At 39.2% G+C, this 18,680-nt stretch overlaps 1 long non-coding RNA gene across 2 annotated transcripts in view; it reads left to right on the forward strand.

The window, feature by feature from the left end:
• The first annotated feature begins 8,431 nt into the window (after positions 1–8,431).
• The window catches only part of LOC117661964 (uncharacterized), a 128,677-nt gene continuing 118,428 nt past the window's right edge, over positions 8,432–18,680 (forward strand). Inside the window, exon 1 of one of the 2 annotated variants that reach the window (XR_015732740.1) lies at positions 8,432–8,615. This is a non-coding gene — a long non-coding RNA (uncharacterized LOC117661964). The remainder of the gene's footprint in view (positions 8,616–18,680) is intronic. The other variant, XR_015732739.1, reaches the window with a different exon arrangement.

The following is an 18,680-nucleotide window of genomic DNA, read 5'->3' on the forward strand; positions in this document are numbered from 1 at the left end:
GTTTGTAGCAAAAACTGAAAGCAACACAATTTCAAAATAAGAATACAACACCTAAAGGAGTGGAGGATATGAAGACATAAGCAGCAAGGAAAAGGTTATTTGTCCCATTTCTTACGGTTTGTGTGTATGTGTGTCCTGATGTACCTGAATCCAGTTATTACTTAAGGGTTTAATTTTTAACTTTTAACTAGCGATACGTCTTCAGTTTTACCTTCTCTAATGGATCAGTTAACTAATTCCCTATTTTATAAGTGTTCTGACCATTTTTAAATGGTTTGACCAGTTGTATGTTTAACATTTATATTCAGCCCTAATCTTTAGTGTACTAGGTCACCACAACATTTTAAAAAAGCCAACAAAAAACTGGATGGTATTTCCTAAATTCGTCATTAAGTAGCCAAGACTTACTGTGTCAAGATGGTTTTAATGGACTTCAAAATGCCAGAAGAGAAAGGGAGAGTGATGCTTCTATGGACGGTATATTCCACTATGGAAGAAAGAACTGAAATGACCTGTTTCTGACCTCTCCCATCATTACCTCTCATGGAAATAATCAATCGATCTTTCATTACAGTCACAGACCAGAATTAAAAATTAAAACATTGAAATAAAATAAAGCAGAACAGAACATGACATAATAGTGCATTACAGTTAGTGGTGAGCTCATTAATGGATGGCCAAAATCTGCCTAATTTTATCAACAGTATAACAGAATTTAGCTAGGTTTGTTCTTATCTTCCTAATTTGTCCTATAGTATTAATGTTAGCTGGTTATTGTTCAATTAATTGGAAACTATCGTACTTTTTCAAATACTTTACTATCTAATATAAAAACAACAAAATTAAAGCACTATTAATGGTTTCAAGTACTCATTATCTCTTCTTTTAGCAAATTCAAGTGGCAGAATGCCAACGAAATCAGAGAGCCAGCAAGACTGCTGTGGATGAGAGGTAGGTATTAGTATGCTATGCAGAAAATAGATGTTTGTAGAAGAACAAAGCAAAATAAACACATTCAAAATAAACACCAGAAATAAAAATACTAACTCCTAAGGACTGGGTTTGCTTCAAGAACTTGAAAAAAAAGACAAACATTTGGTCAAGGAGGGATGCTTCGCAAACAAATAGTTCAAGGAGGACAAAGCAGGTAAAATTAATTCCACTTTTGCTTTGCTTTCCATAGAATCATAGAGTCGGGGTCACAACAGGAAGGGACCTTGAAGGTCTTTTAGTCCAATCCCCTACCCATGGCAGAAATTCTTATACCATCTTGAACAAACAGTTGTCCAAATTTTTCATGAAATCCTCTGGTAACAGAGCACACACAATTCTGGAAGAAAGGCTGATGGACTGTTCCATTGATTCCAGTTGATCTTAAACTCTGGGGGCCTTGTGTGTTGACTCTTGCAATGTGTCCTACATGGGGCTGCCCTTGAAGGTCACTGGGAAGATGCAGAAGTCCAGAATGCAATGGTGCAAACAGTGGTTGGCAATTGCACTGGCTAGTTAACTTCTGGGTGCAATCAAGGTGCTGATTATCACCTATAAAGCCCTTTGTGGCATAGAGGCTGACTATCTAAGGGACTGCTTATCTCTGAATGTGTTTGTCTTCTCTGTATAATTGGACAAAGTGGGCATGTTCCAAGTCCCACAGATTAAATGATGAGAATTAGAAAGTGCATCTTCTGTATCTCGGGAATAGCATCTCTCGAGAGTCACGTAGTGTCTGGCCCAGTGATGGGATTCAGCCAGTTCGCACCACTTCGGGAGAACCGGTTGTTAACTTTATGAGCAGTTTGGTGAACTGGTTGTCGGAAGAAATCATTAGGGAAGAGAACCGGTTGTTAAATTATTTGAATCCCACCACTGGCCTGGCCCCTGCAACTGTTATTAAAAAGTCTTTGCAGAAGTGACTTTTCCCACAGGTTTTGCATCTGGGTGGATGGTGCACCTCTTTTGGTATTTTTATGTTATTTGATTTTGTTCTTCTTAGATGTACACTGTTCTTTTTTCATTGTTCCGGTTTCTATATTTTAGTGTTGCCATGATGCCTTAACTCTTATGGTTGGGTAACCCTCTAAATGTAACAAACAACAAAACTTTGAAGAGTAATGAGCAACCCACTCTTCACTTCTCTGAGCCCTGCTGGTAAATCCTTGCAGTCTCTTTGGGTATGGTATGTTTGTCTGCACTGGGGAGCCCTATGGTCAATTAGAGTAGACTAAGGCAGCTACTTCAGGTAACAGATACATAGGAACAGTGAGTAATGAAAAGCGTGGTAGGGAGGTATAATTTATAACCCTAAACCCATACCTTATTACCTTCTGCTTTTTGCATGTTAATTAAGGGAGGATAATAATGACCTATTTGGTTGCCAGTCCACTGAGTTTTTGTTCAAGTTGAGGATGGAGGGGGGGGGAGAGGGAGACCATCTTGTCCTTCACTCAGGCAGCAAACTATTGTAGGTTGGATCTGCCTCTGAAATATTTTGTTTTTGAAATGAACATGTTGCAAAAAAGGAGATGATGTTTATTTGAGGTTGAAATAAATAATATTGGTTTACACACAGGGTGAGATTGGCTGAAATTTGTTTTTTTTTTTCAAGGCCAGAAAGTCAAAAATCCCAACTGTGGTTTTACATGATTGTTAATCACAGCAGTCAAGAGCTCATTAAGAGATATTTCCACTAGGTGCTGAATTTTTTAACTTAAGTTTCTGTATTCTTGATTAGCAATTGCTTTCAGAAATGGCAGCAAATTACACAGCAAATTATCAGCAGCCCCTGGAGAGATTAATCTTACTTTGTCCATGCGTGTTTGAGATGATGGATGTTAACTGGGTACCAGACAAAATGACAGAGATTTATAGGCATCAGGCCACCTGGGACGTAATGTCTGGATTCATTCATCATGTTGAGTTATATTCATATTGTCCTCTAAACAAGGTTTACAAGCCACAGTGGTTTGGATGGCACCTACCTTACATGAAAACAAAATAAATAGGTGATGGCATAGTATGATACATGAACTTCATAGATTTTGGTTCATGCATACTTTTGCAGACACCATTCTAGGAATATAAATTTGAGTCATTGTAGGTCCAATTGCTATTCTTGTGAGCTTATATTGTAGCAGAATCAAAGCATGCCTAAAGTACCAGAAAACAGTAAGATCTGTTCACTGAAAATATGCATGTCTTCCATTTAAGAAGAATCATGCTGTAGAGTTGCAAGATGTACCTAGGTTTGATTGAAGGAGCGATGATCAGCTGACCTCAAATTTTATTTAGAAACCTTTCTAATGTCTTTAATCTACAGCATCAAATACTTTTAATGGATATCTTTAAACAGTGTGTTTTCTCCTTTGTGTTATTCCTTTGAATTGTTTCTGAATTCCATAACCATTTCCATCTTCAGCTATCAAGTACTGTGGTATATACAAAAATATGTTTTGAACTGTGGAGATGATACAGTATTTTCTCCATAACATAAACATAAGAGCATTACGTGAAGATTCCCCAATAGGGGGCACACCCATATAAAGAAGAGGATCGAAATAGACTATGGCAGTGATGGCTAACCTTTTTGCCATTGTGTGCCAGGAGGTGGGGACAGGGGGCGGGTCGCATGCGTGTGTGCCCACAACTATAATTCTATGCGTCCCGCCCCATGCATGCGCATGCGACCCCCCTCCCCCCCACTCTTGGCACATGATGGCCTGGTAGGCCCATTTTTCTTTCTCACCTGGCTCCAGGGCCTCTCTAGGAGTCTGGGGAAGGCAAAAACAGCCTCCAGAGGACCTCCAGGGGGGTGTTTGGAAGGATCATTTTCACCCTCCCCAGACTCCTAGAGAGGCCCTGGAGCCAGGTGAGAAAGAAAAACGGGCCTTCCCCACCCCCACAGGCCGTCCGGAATTACGGCAGGAAGTAGCCTGTTTCCCTACTTCTGGTGGGTCCAGAAGACCCAAAAATCAGCTGACCAGCACGTGCATGCGCACCAGAGCTGAGCTCACATGCCCACTGATATGGCTACGCATGCCGCCTGTGGCACACCTGCCGTAGGTTCGCCATCATGGGGCTATGGCCTTTCTAAAGTACTACTGTCTATTCTTTCTTTCTTTCTTTCTTTCTGTTTAGAAAGTCAGCATCATCTTGAGAGAGACACAGGGTCAGTTGAGTCACAAGTTGCTTCACTAAAAAGAATCCGGTCAATAGCATTCTGTGCCTTGACAGTTTGATATTGTAAATTGTCCTCCATGTCAACTTCACAAGTTTCCTCCTTCAAACATACATGAACATTAGATTACAGAAATGTATTAGTCATGGGCACTTTAAGAACCATACAATCCAGAAGTGGTGGGGCCACAAAAAGGCCAAGCTTCTACTTAAAGTTTTAATATGCTGCTAGAATTTGCTGGAATTAATAGCTTTTTCTGTGCAGCAATATGCCAACTTGGAACTAGTGCTCTATGCTGTCCAAGGTCCTGATGTTTTATTGCTTTGTAATAGTCTTGACCTTCCGTGATTGTGAAACATAATATCTTGCAGCTTATTCACATCTTAGACGAAGCTATGGTGTACTTTAACTATGATCAAAATGGAATGGTTTGATTCACACATAATACAAACCATACATACTAATTTTCACAGGAGTGGTGGGCTAACAAATCGCAGTGTCAAAAATCAAATAATATTATAGCTTAAAGTGATGTGTGAAAGTCCTCTCTAAGTTTGCTGAATGAAAACCAGGATCACACTCTAGTAGGTAAGCATCCTTGTAATGTCCCAAACATAAGTAGTTTCTTACATTGTGAGTTTATTACAATTCACAATGAAAGTTGTTTTTTTTTAATTTGCTTTATATGCCGCCCTTCTCCGGAGACTCAGGGCGGCTTACAATGCGTTAAGTTGAAGTGAACTCATGTAAGACTTAAGAACTTGGAACCATTTGCATAGAGACATATACTTTAGTGGTCAGTTATGACTTTTCCCAGCCCCATTCTACTATTTAATTTGGCCTCACAAAGATGTTTGCCTTATACACCAGTAATTGTATATAAGGTGGAACAGTTCTATGAATGATCTAAATGAGAGAGAGAGAAAAAAAGAAAATTTGTTGAAAACCTCTCACTGGAGAGTGTGGTTAAGGAATTTATTTAGCTGAATGAAATTATATTGTTAACGTGGGAAGGAGGAAACAAGTCATGAATGGGAAGAGTGGCAAGTTTATGATTTCTTTCATCAATATTAATATCCTATGAAAACTGAGCTGTGGTTAGGTTCAACATTCTCCATTTTACTTGGGGGCAGAGAAATTGGGAGGAACATTTTAATAAGCATATTCTGGAGTCTGTGTAGATCTTAAATTTCCAACAGTTTAGAAGAAATGGAGGAAAGAAGGCACTGGAGATTTATTTTGAAGATGATATTTTGTTAGATACCATCTTTTACTGATTCTTTTACTAAAAAGAAGTGATTTTATAGATCTAATATTTAAAGGTAAACTAAGTCATGAGTCCTATATCACTACTTCTGTTACTTACTCAAAGAGTCCCATGTTCTGCCACATTCACCCACATAGTCTGTTTCTCCAACCATATCCCTAGGCCAGGGGTCAACAACCCACGGCTCTGGAGCCGCATGTGGCTCTTTCATCCCTCTCTTGCGACTCCCTGTTGCTGGTCGGCTCCACAATTGATAGGGCTTTCAGTTAGGACAGGTAGAGGAAAAAGGATGCCGTGCTTGGAGGAGACTTTTTGGTGGGGGAACAGGACTGCTGGTCAGCCAAGGAAAGAGGACAGCGCACTAGGAGGAGGCTCTATGATGGGGGAACCGGACTTCTGGTTGGCTCCAGAATTGAACGGGGGCTTCTGGTTAGGACCTTTGTGGCTCTTTGAGTGTTTAAGGTTGCCAACCCCTGCCCTAGGCAGCCAAATCATTTTCAGAAGTAACTTATTTACAATCTTTTTGCATTTTTAGGCTATATAGTGCATTTTAGAAACTATATATAGTTTCAGCATATTCTTCATATCTATTTTTATTTTATTTTTTATTTTATTTTGAATTTGTATACCGCCCTTCTCCCTGAGGACTCAGGGCGGTGAACAGCCAAGTAAAAACATCAAATACAAATATTAAAATACAGTTAAAATATACATATATAAATTTGGCCCCATTGATTAAAAACAATAAACAAAACACTTAAAAACACTTAAAAAAATTAGGCCAGCCCGGCTTGCTGGAAAAGGAAGGTTTTAAGGGCACGGCGGAAGGCACCGAGGTCTTGGATTCTCCTTATCTCTGGAGGCAATTGATTCCAGAGGGTAGGTGCCCCCACAGAGAAGGCCCTCCCCCTGGGGGTCACCAGCCTGCACTGTTTGGCTGATGGCACCCCGAGGAGGCCCTCTCTGTGGGAGCGCACGGGTCGATGGGAGGTCATCGGTGGCAGCAGGCGGTCTCGGAGATATCTTACCTGACAGATCTATCTTACCTGACAGTCTTATCCTCTTAGCAATATGAATGAATGCAGCAAGTCTGATGCATGTAGGTACCTGTGTTCTTCATGCAGTAAAAAAACTATGAAGAGAAGGCTGCATGTTGAAAACAGAGCATAAATGTTTAATGCACAATATACATTGGGGCTAGGGTGAAATACATGACATCAAATGGGATCAGATTTGGTTCAAACATAATATTGATAAAGCCAATGCAGTTTTTTCTCTGATCAACACTAGAATGGAAAAGTTGGGATTTACCAGCCCAACTTTGCTCTACTGAGGAATCTCTTCTCACACCTTCTAAGAATCTAACTAAGATTGAGGCACTTGGAGAATTTGGCAATTAAAACCAGGACTAACCAATGAACACTTGGACCAACCAAACATAGTACGTTACCAGCTGAAACATAGTACATTACCAGCTGAAAGGACCCATTCTTCAGAAGCAGCATGTACCATGAATTCACAGATTAGCAAATGACATACAGAAAGACTGGGATAATGTGGGTTTTTTTAGTTGACTGTCTGCCATCAAATTAGTGTCAACTCCTGGCAAGCATATAGACAGACCTTTTCATGATGGTCTATTCCTAACCTGCTGCTTCAGATCTTCCAACAGATGTACCCATCCCCCTGTAACTGAGTCCATCCATCTGGCTGCTAGTTATCCTCTTTGTTAGGAAATGGTTATTGCCTAATTGGTTGGCCAGGAAATATATAAGCCAACATTGTATGTCTGTATTATGTAAATGTATTATGTAACTTTAAGAACTGTGCTGAGTCATTCTGCATCCTGATTGGCTGAGCTCTGTAGCCAATGTATTTAAGGAGAGATAAATTATGGTTAGTGTGGACTACTACACCATTTTACCTGCTGCTATGCTGTAACTCTTTTCGATCTCTCTATGGTCAACTGTTTGATCATGATTATTTATTTACTGCTTTCTGATATTTATTGAACTGTTTTTATGTTATTCCTGATTGTTCCTTGTATTTTTCTACAAACTGGTAAGAAGATTTTATATCCCTGGATTGATTTTATATTGCACTTTATACGGCTAAGACTTGGATTGTTAAAGGACTATGAATTTGCTTTTCCCTAAAAATAAAATACTATAAAACCCAGTTTGTCTGTATTCACAATTACTCTCAAAACTGTTTCCGTGCGTAAAACTCTAACGGTACTCTGCTTTATAAGCCACAACTTCGGGTGCAACTCAACAATATTCTTAACACTCTTCTTCTCTTTCCTTCCTCTTTTCCCAGCACTAGAACCTTCTCCACAGAGAATGATAATGTGATTGGAACAGCAATATCCATCTTAAGTTAGAACTGCAACCTCCAACAACTCACTTTTTAGTCCTGACTATAAACAGCTGAAAACAGGCCAAACTAATTGAGTTGGGTATCAAATAAAAACCATACATAACCATACCATAACTCCTACAGTTAAAAAACAATACCCAAACTCTTTCCCCAAACCTAACTTGTGACCCTACCGGTGTTGCATCCTCAGGCTCCTAAAATTACTCAGGGTAGCTATTGCCCACTAAAAGGCTGTCCATTCTTACCTCAAGTATTCCTGTGTTGTTGCTAGTATTGGTTACTGTTTTTAATGCTTGGATTGGATTTCTCTAAAAAGAAAAGAACAGCCTTTTAATCCTACCCTGTTCCCTTCCTGTCTTCAGACATATTTGTGGCCCTTCCCAATTTTGTGTCCTGTTGGGTGCGTTTTTGAGACTTCTGCTGTCATCTGTCTAGCAGAAGTTGAGCTTTGCAGAAGTAAAAGCTTTTTTCTGCTTGGGAAATTCCAATAGGATTTGCTAGTTGATGATGACAGTAGATTTTTTAAAAATGCTCTAACTAATAGCGTCAGAAAATTTCCAGGAAAAGCCACAATTCCACTTTTAGAACAACCCTTAAGTTTGCTTCATGGAGACAGACGCCACATAAATGTTTGTCAATGCCATATAATTTCTGGTCCTGCTTCTAGCCAAGAACAAAAAAGACAGAAAAATAACATTGCAAATGAACAAAACTTTCAACGTTCTTTGAAATCCTCTAGATTCCAAGGTTAATGCAGAAATACCCAGGAAATAAGAAGCTGAGGGCATGAATGAGGTACGTGACACAGGGGATATAATTTCTTTAGGTATTTGAAAACAGTTCTGGTGATAAATGTTGAAGCAGCAGCACAGAACACCAGCCAGCATTGCCTTATCTTTAAGAGGTTCTCATTGTCATCTTAACTATCTGACTTTTTACAGCAAAATGGCACCACTGATAGGTGAGTACAATGTGCAATATGTCTGGAATTCAGTGTCTGTACTTCCCTAAAATCAGAGAGATTTAGAATGCTTTTTCTGGAGACCTTCATATGGATTTTACCACCTATAATTGCTAGTAATCAGTCTACCGCCAGGGTGAGCCAGAATTTGGCCAGAACTTGGCTTAATCCATCCTAGGATGCATCTTTCATAGGATGTATGAATACATATTTGTTAAACTTGAAAGTATGTTCAACAGAAGTCCATTCAAGAAAAGTTTCTCTCTCTCTCTTTCTCTCCCTCCCTCCTCCTCCTCTTCTTCTTCTTCCTCCTCCTCCTCCTGCTTGTCCTCCTCCTCCTCCTCCTCCTCCTCCTCCTCCTCCTCCTCCTCCTCCTCCTCCTCCTCCCCTTCTCCTTCTCCTTTTCCTTCTCCTTCTTCTCCTTCTCCTTCTCCTTCTCCTTCTCCTTCTCCTTCTCCTTCCTCTTCCTCCTCCTGGGCAAAACCACTCTTTAGTAGTGCAAGTCCTTACTTCTTACAAAGTAAGTACATAAAAACAGTTTTCTTCTTCATAAACATGGTGGGCTGCAGGAATGGAGCTGGGAACCTTGGGATCCAAGTTCCATTTCTCCACCTTGCTAGAGGAGTTTGTCTCACCTTCATGCATGAAAAACATCTGCTCCACTGGGCTACTGGGAACTTTGGGATCAGAGTTCCATTTCTGCACTTGGCTAGAGGAGATCAGTTCCCATCAGTAGGTAGCTCTTTCAGCCAGCCCCTAAAGTCGAGAGGGAATTCCCTTGGCAAGCAGTAGCACCTTGCAATCTTCCCTGCCAGCTTCCTCGTTAACTCTCTGGGGAAACCAGCAGAGAAGATAATAAATGGTGATGATATGAAGCAGGGTGCTTGGCAATTGGTTATAAGTATGAACAGGTTGCCAAATACCCAGATCATGATTACACGACTATAAGGGGGTGTGTGTGTGTAATATTTTATAATGACCAGAAGTACTTTATAGGCCATGTAATTGAATGAGAATAGTTGGAACCATGAAAGATATTTATAAGGCAAGTGTTCAGTGCTGTTCTTTCAAAGTGGCCAACTGGCACACCGGATATAACTGACAACTTTTGTAGTTAATTCTAACATTGCTTGGGGAGAAAAATGCTTTTTCTAGAACTGATTGAGTAAGACTGAAAATACATACCACCAATTATTCTGGTGGGGTGGGGTGAGAATGGAGATTTTACAATATCCTTCCCATGCCATGCCCACCAAGCCATGCCCACAGAACCGGTAGTAAAAAAAAATTGGATTTCACCACTGGGCCATAACCAGGAACAGCATTTGTCAGAGAACAGGTTTTTCAATAATATTGATAGGCCAAGTCCCTGTTGAATTTCATTATAGTCTCCCGTGATGGTTATTATTCAAATATTGTGCAATCTAAGAACTGAAAAGTGCCACAAAAGATTAGCTTAGGTAAAATTGTGAGTTTCAAGCTGTGGTTCCACTACCAAGTTACAGTTGCCAAGGGGCCATAACAGGGGTGAAATCCACCAGGTTCTGACAGGTTCTGGAGAACCGGTAGCAGAAATTTTGAGCAGTTTGGAGAACTGGTAGCAGAAATTTTGAGTAGTTCGGAGAACTGGCTGATACCACCTGTGCTTTTTCCGTATCTTCTTAATGTTTTGAAAGCTGTCTAGTTGTTTGTTAAAGAATACCATTATTGATGGAATAAGAGAATCACAACACATGTATGAAACTTGTGGAGTAAACTACTATGCAGTAAGAAAAGGGCACTCCCAATAATTCTTACGACACAATAGGATTCTTTGAAGTGTTTCAGGTAGAAGCACATAATGAACAGCATAAAAGAACATGCTTCCCTGGAACAGAACATCCATAGGAATTTTGTACTATGTCAATACAGTGCGTAAAAAGGTTACTGCGAAGAAAAGGGTACTTCTGGCAGGGGGTTGAAGTAGATTCTTACACAAAGGATTCCTTGGAAGAAGAACAGCACATAGAAATGATAGCTGATCCAACAAATGAATATTCATGAGACTGATTAAAACCTGGTGTTCTCTTAAATATCTAACTTTATAGCTCATTTATTGCCATTTGTATGGGCGATAACAAAGCTGATAGAACACTGACAAGGGTGAAACGTGCTTAGATATGAACACAGGATTCTTGATAGCATACCAAGCTTCAGGCTTCAGAGCATTCTGTGTAGGAGATGTTCAGATGTTCTTAATGATAACTGTGCTGAGGTTAGGAATTTGCCAACATTGGCACCGAGGCATGGCATTGTTTCACCTTGCCAGGTTAGGCATATATCAAGAGGGGTACAGCCTCGATGTGTATCTTGTCTCAGTTGTAGGAAGATCTAACAGAATAACAGAGTTGGAAGGGATCTTCTCGCTCAACCCTCTTCTCAAGCAGGAAACCCTATACCAGAGGTGTCAAACTCAAATTCATTGAGGGCCACAGCAGGGTTGCATTTGACCTTGGGGGCCCGGGGTGTGCGTGGCCAGGGTGGGCATAGCCAGCTTGACATCATTCATGTCAGGGGCTCCTGTGGTGGCCCGAGTGCTCTACCAGCAAAAACGGGCTCCCAAACTCTGTTTTTTGCTGTGACAGCTTCCTGCAAAACTCTGGCAGCGAAAACGGAGCTCGTGATGGCTGCCCCCAGCCCTCATGAGCTCTGTTTTCAGCTGCAACAGCCTCCTGCAACCCTCTGCCAGCGAAAACAGAGCTTGTGAGGGCTGCACGTGGTCCTTTGCTGTTTCCAGGGAGGATCCGCGGGCCAGATCTAAGCACCCCGTGGGCCTTGAGTTTAACACCCCTGCCCTGTACCATTTCAGACAAGTGGCTGTCTCCTCCTCATTTTACTCATGGAAAAGATACATTATCTACCATTTGGAGAGTCAGCATGTAGGAGATCTGTTTATGGAATTTAGGCTGAAATAGCAGGAAAAAGCTTTAAATCTGTTCCACATATCTTAGTAAACTGTAGCTTGTCTAAATCTGATTGATTGGATCTGGATTCTCATAACGTGCTAAGATAAAATTAAACAAACCACATTACGGCTTAGCTTATTGAATGAACCCAGTCTTTATGAGGCCTAATTTTAAATAGCTCAAGACTTCTTATGATGGAAAACAGAAGGAGTGTGGTTTTATTCAGATCTTATATTAAGTCAGGAAACCACAATACAAACAACTACTTCAGTGATGCCATGGCCCTCTTTATATAAGCAGGTAACGGAGAAGTTTTAGTTTAAATCCATACTTGGAAATATTTTTAAAGTATGTCCAAATAAGCCAGCTTCAAACAAAATCAAAACTAGCCTAATCTAAAATTTGTTAATATCACAAATCCTGGCTTACCTGGGCATAGAAAACCATCATCCTGAGTTTACACAGATTTCTGGCTTAATATGACATCTGAAAGCACCATACATCTTGCTCTACTTTTGAAAGGGCAGGATAAAATGTTAGCTATACCCGCCAACTGCCCCCGGCTCTATGCCGTCCTATTTAGGCATGTTTTCAAGGCCAGGTGCATGCACAGAAGATGCGCGAGTGAGCAAAACACATGCATGGAAGGCCAGGCACATGCATGGAAGGTGCACGCACAAAGCGAGTATGCACCGCACGGTGAACCATTGAATTGGTGAACCACGCGGTAAGAATATTGGAAACCCACTGCTGCATAAAATATTCCTAACCTAAGATACACTGATGAAACTACTCCAATAGCTGAATGGATCTTCAAGTCTTAGTACTAAGTGTCAAAGAGCGAAGTGAAAAAATGGGCCTAAAATGAAATATAAAGACCAAATTAACAGGTGGAACAACCAGCCTCAGAATTGACAATGAACACACTGAACTGTTGGATAGCTTCTGTCTTTTAGGATCAACCATCAGGAGTAAAGGAACAAGCAGTCAAGAAATATGTCACAGACTAATCCTGGAGGAATAGCCATGAAGGCCTTGGAAAAGATATTAAAATACTGTCAGATATAAATGCCTTATTCTCCAATGTGTAAATAGTGTACAGACAGGGTATCAGGGGTTAACTTATTCTTCACTTCTTAATGTATTCATAATTCACCACTCCCACATATAGCTCCACCCATTGTATATATAAGGAGCTACCTACACCTTTTCCCTTGCTTCTATCTGTGAATATTCAGTGAATATAGAATGCCTAATGTAAATAAAAGAATATATAGTTAAATCTTTAACTCTTGTTGATCTTATTGAGTCTGATCCTGAAAATATTGCAACAAACTGGTAGCAGAGGATGGTTAATTGACTCAATAAAAAGCTTTAAAATGTCTAAGAAAGATAGGCCCAACACCAGGGCCTACAGCAAAGAAATGGAAACGGAACAAGAAATAATCAACGAATCCACGAATGCAATTTCGAGAGAATCCGAAGAATACACCACTGAAGACGAAGAAATAATTGATGACCAGGAGGAAATCGAAATAGAAAATAACGAACTCAGGTCAGAGATATTAAAACTATTAAAAAGCCAGAAGAATGATGAAAGCCTCATCGCGAACCTCCAAGATATGCTAAAGAACAGCGGAGCAGCGAGAGAAAAAAACATCACCAATGAAAAACCCAAAGATCCAAAAATAGTGAGTAATATGACTGCGGAGAAAATCATTACAAAGAAGAAAAACGATGATCCCGCGCAAAAATTTGAATGGCGGCCATCTTGGTTTCAACCGGCCTCCAAGATGAACGAAGAAGAGCCAATCAGCAAGCTCAATTCAAAATTTCTGGCGCGAAAAATATTATCGGACAACGAAAACGAAAAGGAAGATTCAAACACCTCAGAAGAATCAGAACCAGAAAGCGAGGAAGATCCAACAAAACACCAAATAAAATCAGCGATGAAAACGCTATTTGCTGCATTTGGGCCAAAACTGAAAATTACTAAAAAGACACCAAAAAAGCGAACGAGCAAGCCAATGCCTCAAGACCTGCCCGCTCCCATCCTGACTACTAGAGCGCTGACGCCGGAACCCAGAGAGCCCTGCCGATACCGCCCTACGCCGCAGACCGAAGCAAGCACCAACGTTTTCAATAGAAGAGGAAGAACAGCCACCGTCGCCAGAACCCCCAAAGTCGAACCAGAGACCGACTCATCTGAAGAGGAGCAGAGCGAGCGGGCCGCAATGAGGAGAACCTTCCACGACGACGCCGAAGAAGAAATGGGCAACGCGCATGCGCGAAACTACGCTGACGATCCGGGAAGACATGAACAGGAGAGAAGATCATGCAGACTCGTAGCGAGCATCCCCATGCCGTTTTGCAATTTTCTGCATTTACGAGACCACGGACTACCTCAGGTTGTAAGTAATGGACCCAATAATGTCGGAAATTTGCCCAGTGACTTCCCAAAACTAAGGGTTGATGGCATTAATTTACAAGAATGGTATCAACAGCTCCAGGTTGTCTTTATGAAGGAAAACTTACTGTTTTTTATCACTAGTCCCCCAAAAAGACCTTGGACACTAAAAATAGATTGTTTACACCATAGAGCTTTTTTCTTAATAATATCTAGTGTGTCTCCTGCAATGTATCACAGCATTAAGCCAAATTTGACTGTTTCAGAAATTATTCAATGCATGTTTAATTTGTTTCACAGTGACAGTGTAGCCACCACCACAAGGATATCTAAAGACTTCTTTTCATCTAGGATAAAACCAGGGGTTTCCATAAGTGAACATTTAATATCTTTGAACAAAATAAGGGCTGAACTGCATTTGAGGGGGGAAGTGATTTCAGACCAAACAATGAAAAGTGTCATTATCAACTCACTTGACCCATCATGGGACAATTTTATGTCACATTTAGACACAATCAATCTAGGGTATTTATCCATAGAAAGTCTATCTAACAAATTGATAACAGAAGATAATTCTAGAAGGAATCGTTCTAACAATCACACAGAACATAAACCATATAGGAAAGTAGCTTTCCAAGAAAAATATAGTGGAACATTTAAATGTCATAATTGTGGATCCAGGGAACACAATAGAAGAGATTGCCCAAAATTCTTAAAAGAAAGATATAGATCAGAATACAGAAACAAATACGATTATAGACAGCCTTCCATAGAAAGGCATAGATATAGGAGCCCACCAAATCACAGAGAGAATAGAGGGGGCAGAGACAATTCAAAGGATAGAAAGTCTGGTTCACTGAATGGATTAAATAAACAAGACAACACTAACACACAACAAAGTGAGAACAATAATTGGCTTATTGATTCTGGAGCAACTAATCACACCACTAATAACAAAAGTATATTGTCTTCATTTGCAGAAGATAAATTTGTAATTAAGGTAGCTAACCAAGAAAAGGTTCAAGTATTAGGTAGAGGAAATGTAACCTTGCCTGGTTTAGGAAAAATAGAGGGGGTATTACTAATACCTGAAATACCTCATAACATATTAAGTGCCATAAAACTAAGCAGAGATTCTGACATTAACATTGTCTTTTCAAAAGGAAAGGCAACTTTGGAAAAGAATAAAATAAATGTAGGCACTGTGGTGACTAAAGGAGGACTACCTTACCTAATAACAAAAGAAAAATGGTTACATAACATTGATTCAAATATGGAAGATTGTATTGAAATAGATGATGAGAATGTTAGCAACAGTGACAATGATGAATGTAAAATATCTCATGATCACACAGATGCACACAACGATAAGAAGCCAAAGATAGGTAAACCAATTCACGATGAGTGTGCTCACATATTGCATAGGAAGTTAGGACATGCCAGTTTTCCTGTAGTGCAAAAAATGACTGAACACGCAGAAGGTGTTAAAATAAAGAATTGTGAAAATTATCTGGAATGCTCAGTATGTAAATCTACAAAACTAAAAACTAGTCCCAGGCCAAGAAAATCTACCAGATCAACTAACAAAATTTTTGATTTAGTACACATGGACTTAGTTGGTCCATTAACTCCATCAATCACTTATAGGAAACGTTACTTCCTGACAATAGTGGACGATTATAGCCGCTATGGATTTGTTTACACATTAAAACACAAAGATGAAACATTTCAAAAATTTAAAGAATTTTACAAACGCATAGAAACACAACACAACATCAAAATAAAACAAATTATGACTGACAGAGGATGCGAATTCATGTCTAAAGAATTCTCACAATGGTTAAAAGACAAAGGAATGTTACATTACACATCTAGTCCATTTTCTCCGTTCCAAAACGGGATTGCAGAGAGAAAAAATTCCACATTACAAACCATGATTAGATGCACATTGGAAGATGCTGGCTTAAGCAAACAATTCTGGTCAGAAGCCTTACATTATTCAAATTACACACAAAATAGAACATGGTCCAGCATTATAAATAAGACACCATATGAAGTGATGTATAATAGAAAACCAAAATTAGCACACATGCATATATTTGGAGTCACAGCAGACGTACACATACCTAAACAATTAAGAAGAAAGGGAGAAAATGTGTCCAGGAGACTCAGATTTATGGGATATGAGACTGGCACTAAAGGATACAGATTCATTGATAGTAACAACAAATTTATAGTCTCCAGAACAGCTGTGTTCCATGAACAAGCTAACTGGTCTAAATTACATCTTAATGAGATATTCCCAAATAAACATGAAGATACAAAATCTCATGAGAAAGGGACTATAGAAAAACAAAATATCAACAAATATAAAAACAAAACCAAAACTTGGACAAATAGCCAACTCAAAATAAAGACAGATACACTAACAAAAAAGGAAGCAAGATATTTGCATGATAACGATAGTAAACCCGAGAAAATCATTAGAAACACCAGAAATCAAATGCCAAATAAATACAAGGATTATGTAATGCACATGAATGGTGAACCAACAACACCCAATACATACGAGGAAGTGTTAAAACTTCCTCACGAAGAAAAAGAAAAATGGGAATTAGCAATGAAGAAAGAGATGGAAAGTTTACAAGGACTAAATGTATTTACACCTGCATCTGCACCTAAAGATAAGACAATTATTGGTACCAGATGGATATATAAAATTAAGAATTTAGAGGGAGGAAATACTCTATACAAAGCTAGATTGGTTGCACAGGGTTATGCACAGAAATATCCAGAGGACTATACTGACACGTATTCCCCCACTGTAAGAACAGAGAGTGTCAAAACAGCTCTAGTGGTAGCTTCAGCACTCAATCTAGATGTATTCCAATATGACATACAGACTGCGTACCTACACGCAAAATTAGATAAAGAAATATACGTGAGAGCACCTCATAGTCCATACACAAACAGAAATGAGACTTGGTTGTTAAACAAGAGTTTATACGGGCTAAAACAATCTGGTAAACGGTGGTATGATTGTTTAGTAAAAGTACTTAAGACCATGGACTTCAACGCTACCACTGCTGATAATTGTTTCTTTGTCAAGAGGGGTGATGATTACATTGAATTTGTATTGATTTATGTGGATGACATTCTATACATAGGAAAACATAAAGAAAGAAGAGAAACTTTTGTAACTAAACTAAATGAACATTTCTCATTGAAATCTTTAGGCAAGGTAAACAAATACCTTGGTGTCCAAATTAATAAAACAAAAAAGGGATTCAAACTTACCCAGAGAGATAAGATCATAGATCTTTTAAACAAATGCAACTTAAACAATGCCAAACCTTGTGATACCCCTATGCAAACTGACTTTCTAAGGAATTCTGATGAGTCTTCTCCCGAGTTCAAGGACAATACATTCTATAGATCAATCATAGGTTCACTCCTTTACATATCTAATTGGACTAGACCGGACATCGCTTTACCACTCAATTTATTATCTAGGCATGTCAGCAAACCAACAATATACCATTGGGAAGCTGTTAAAAGAATTTTAAGATATTTAAAAGGTACACTAGACTTTTGTTTAATGTTAGAACCTAATGATATTAAAGAACCAAAGCTTACGTGTTATGCAGATGCAGATTGGGCTGGAGACACCTCATGCAGAAAAAGCACATCCGGTTATGTATTTCTCTTAAATGACTGTCCAGTTTACTGGTACACTGGTAAACAAGAACTAGTGGCTACTTCAACAACAGAAGCGGAATATGTTTGTTTATCCAAGGCCGCAAATAATCTTGTATGGTTTAATGATTTAATTTCAGATGTCTGGAAAAAACCTGCTCTGCCTTTTGTTATGCATGAAGACAATAAAGCAGCCATTGAAATATCTAGATCTGATGCCATTGGACAAAGATCCAGACATATAGATATAAAATTTAAACATGTGAGACAATTATCTCAGGATGGATTTATTAAAGCAGTGCATTGCGACACTTCAGAACAATTAGCAGATATATTAACGAAGCCTTTACCTTCTAAACAGCATAAATACTTAACCTCTAAGTTGTATGTTTTGTATTGTCCTGAATCTGAATGTAACTGGTGTTGTATAACGAATCGGCATTTAGAGGGGGATTTGTCAGATATAAATGCCTTATTCTCCAATGTGTAAATAGTGTACAGACAGGGTATCAGGGGTTAACTTATTCTTCACTTCTTAATGTATTCATAATTCACCACTCCCACATATAGCTCCACCCATTGTATATATAAGGAGCTACCTACACCTTTTCCCTTGCTTCTATCTGTGAATATTCAGTGAATATAGAATGCCTAATGTAAATAAAAGAATATATAGTTAAATCTTTAACTCTTGTTGATCTTATTGAGTCTGATCCTGAAAATATTGCAACAAATACCATGATGTGTCTATAAAGATCAGAATCATGCAAACCATGGTATTCTCTGTGAAACTGTAAGGAAGTGAAAGTTGGACTTCAAAGAAGCAGAACAGGAAGATCATTGATGCCTTT

Source organism: Pantherophis guttatus, chromosome 2, assembly GCF_059756535.1.
Source record: "Pantherophis guttatus breed Tessera chromosome 2, ASM5975653v1, whole genome shotgun sequence".
Classification (NCBI taxonomy): Eukaryota; Metazoa; Chordata; class Lepidosauria; order Squamata; family Colubridae; genus Pantherophis; species Pantherophis guttatus.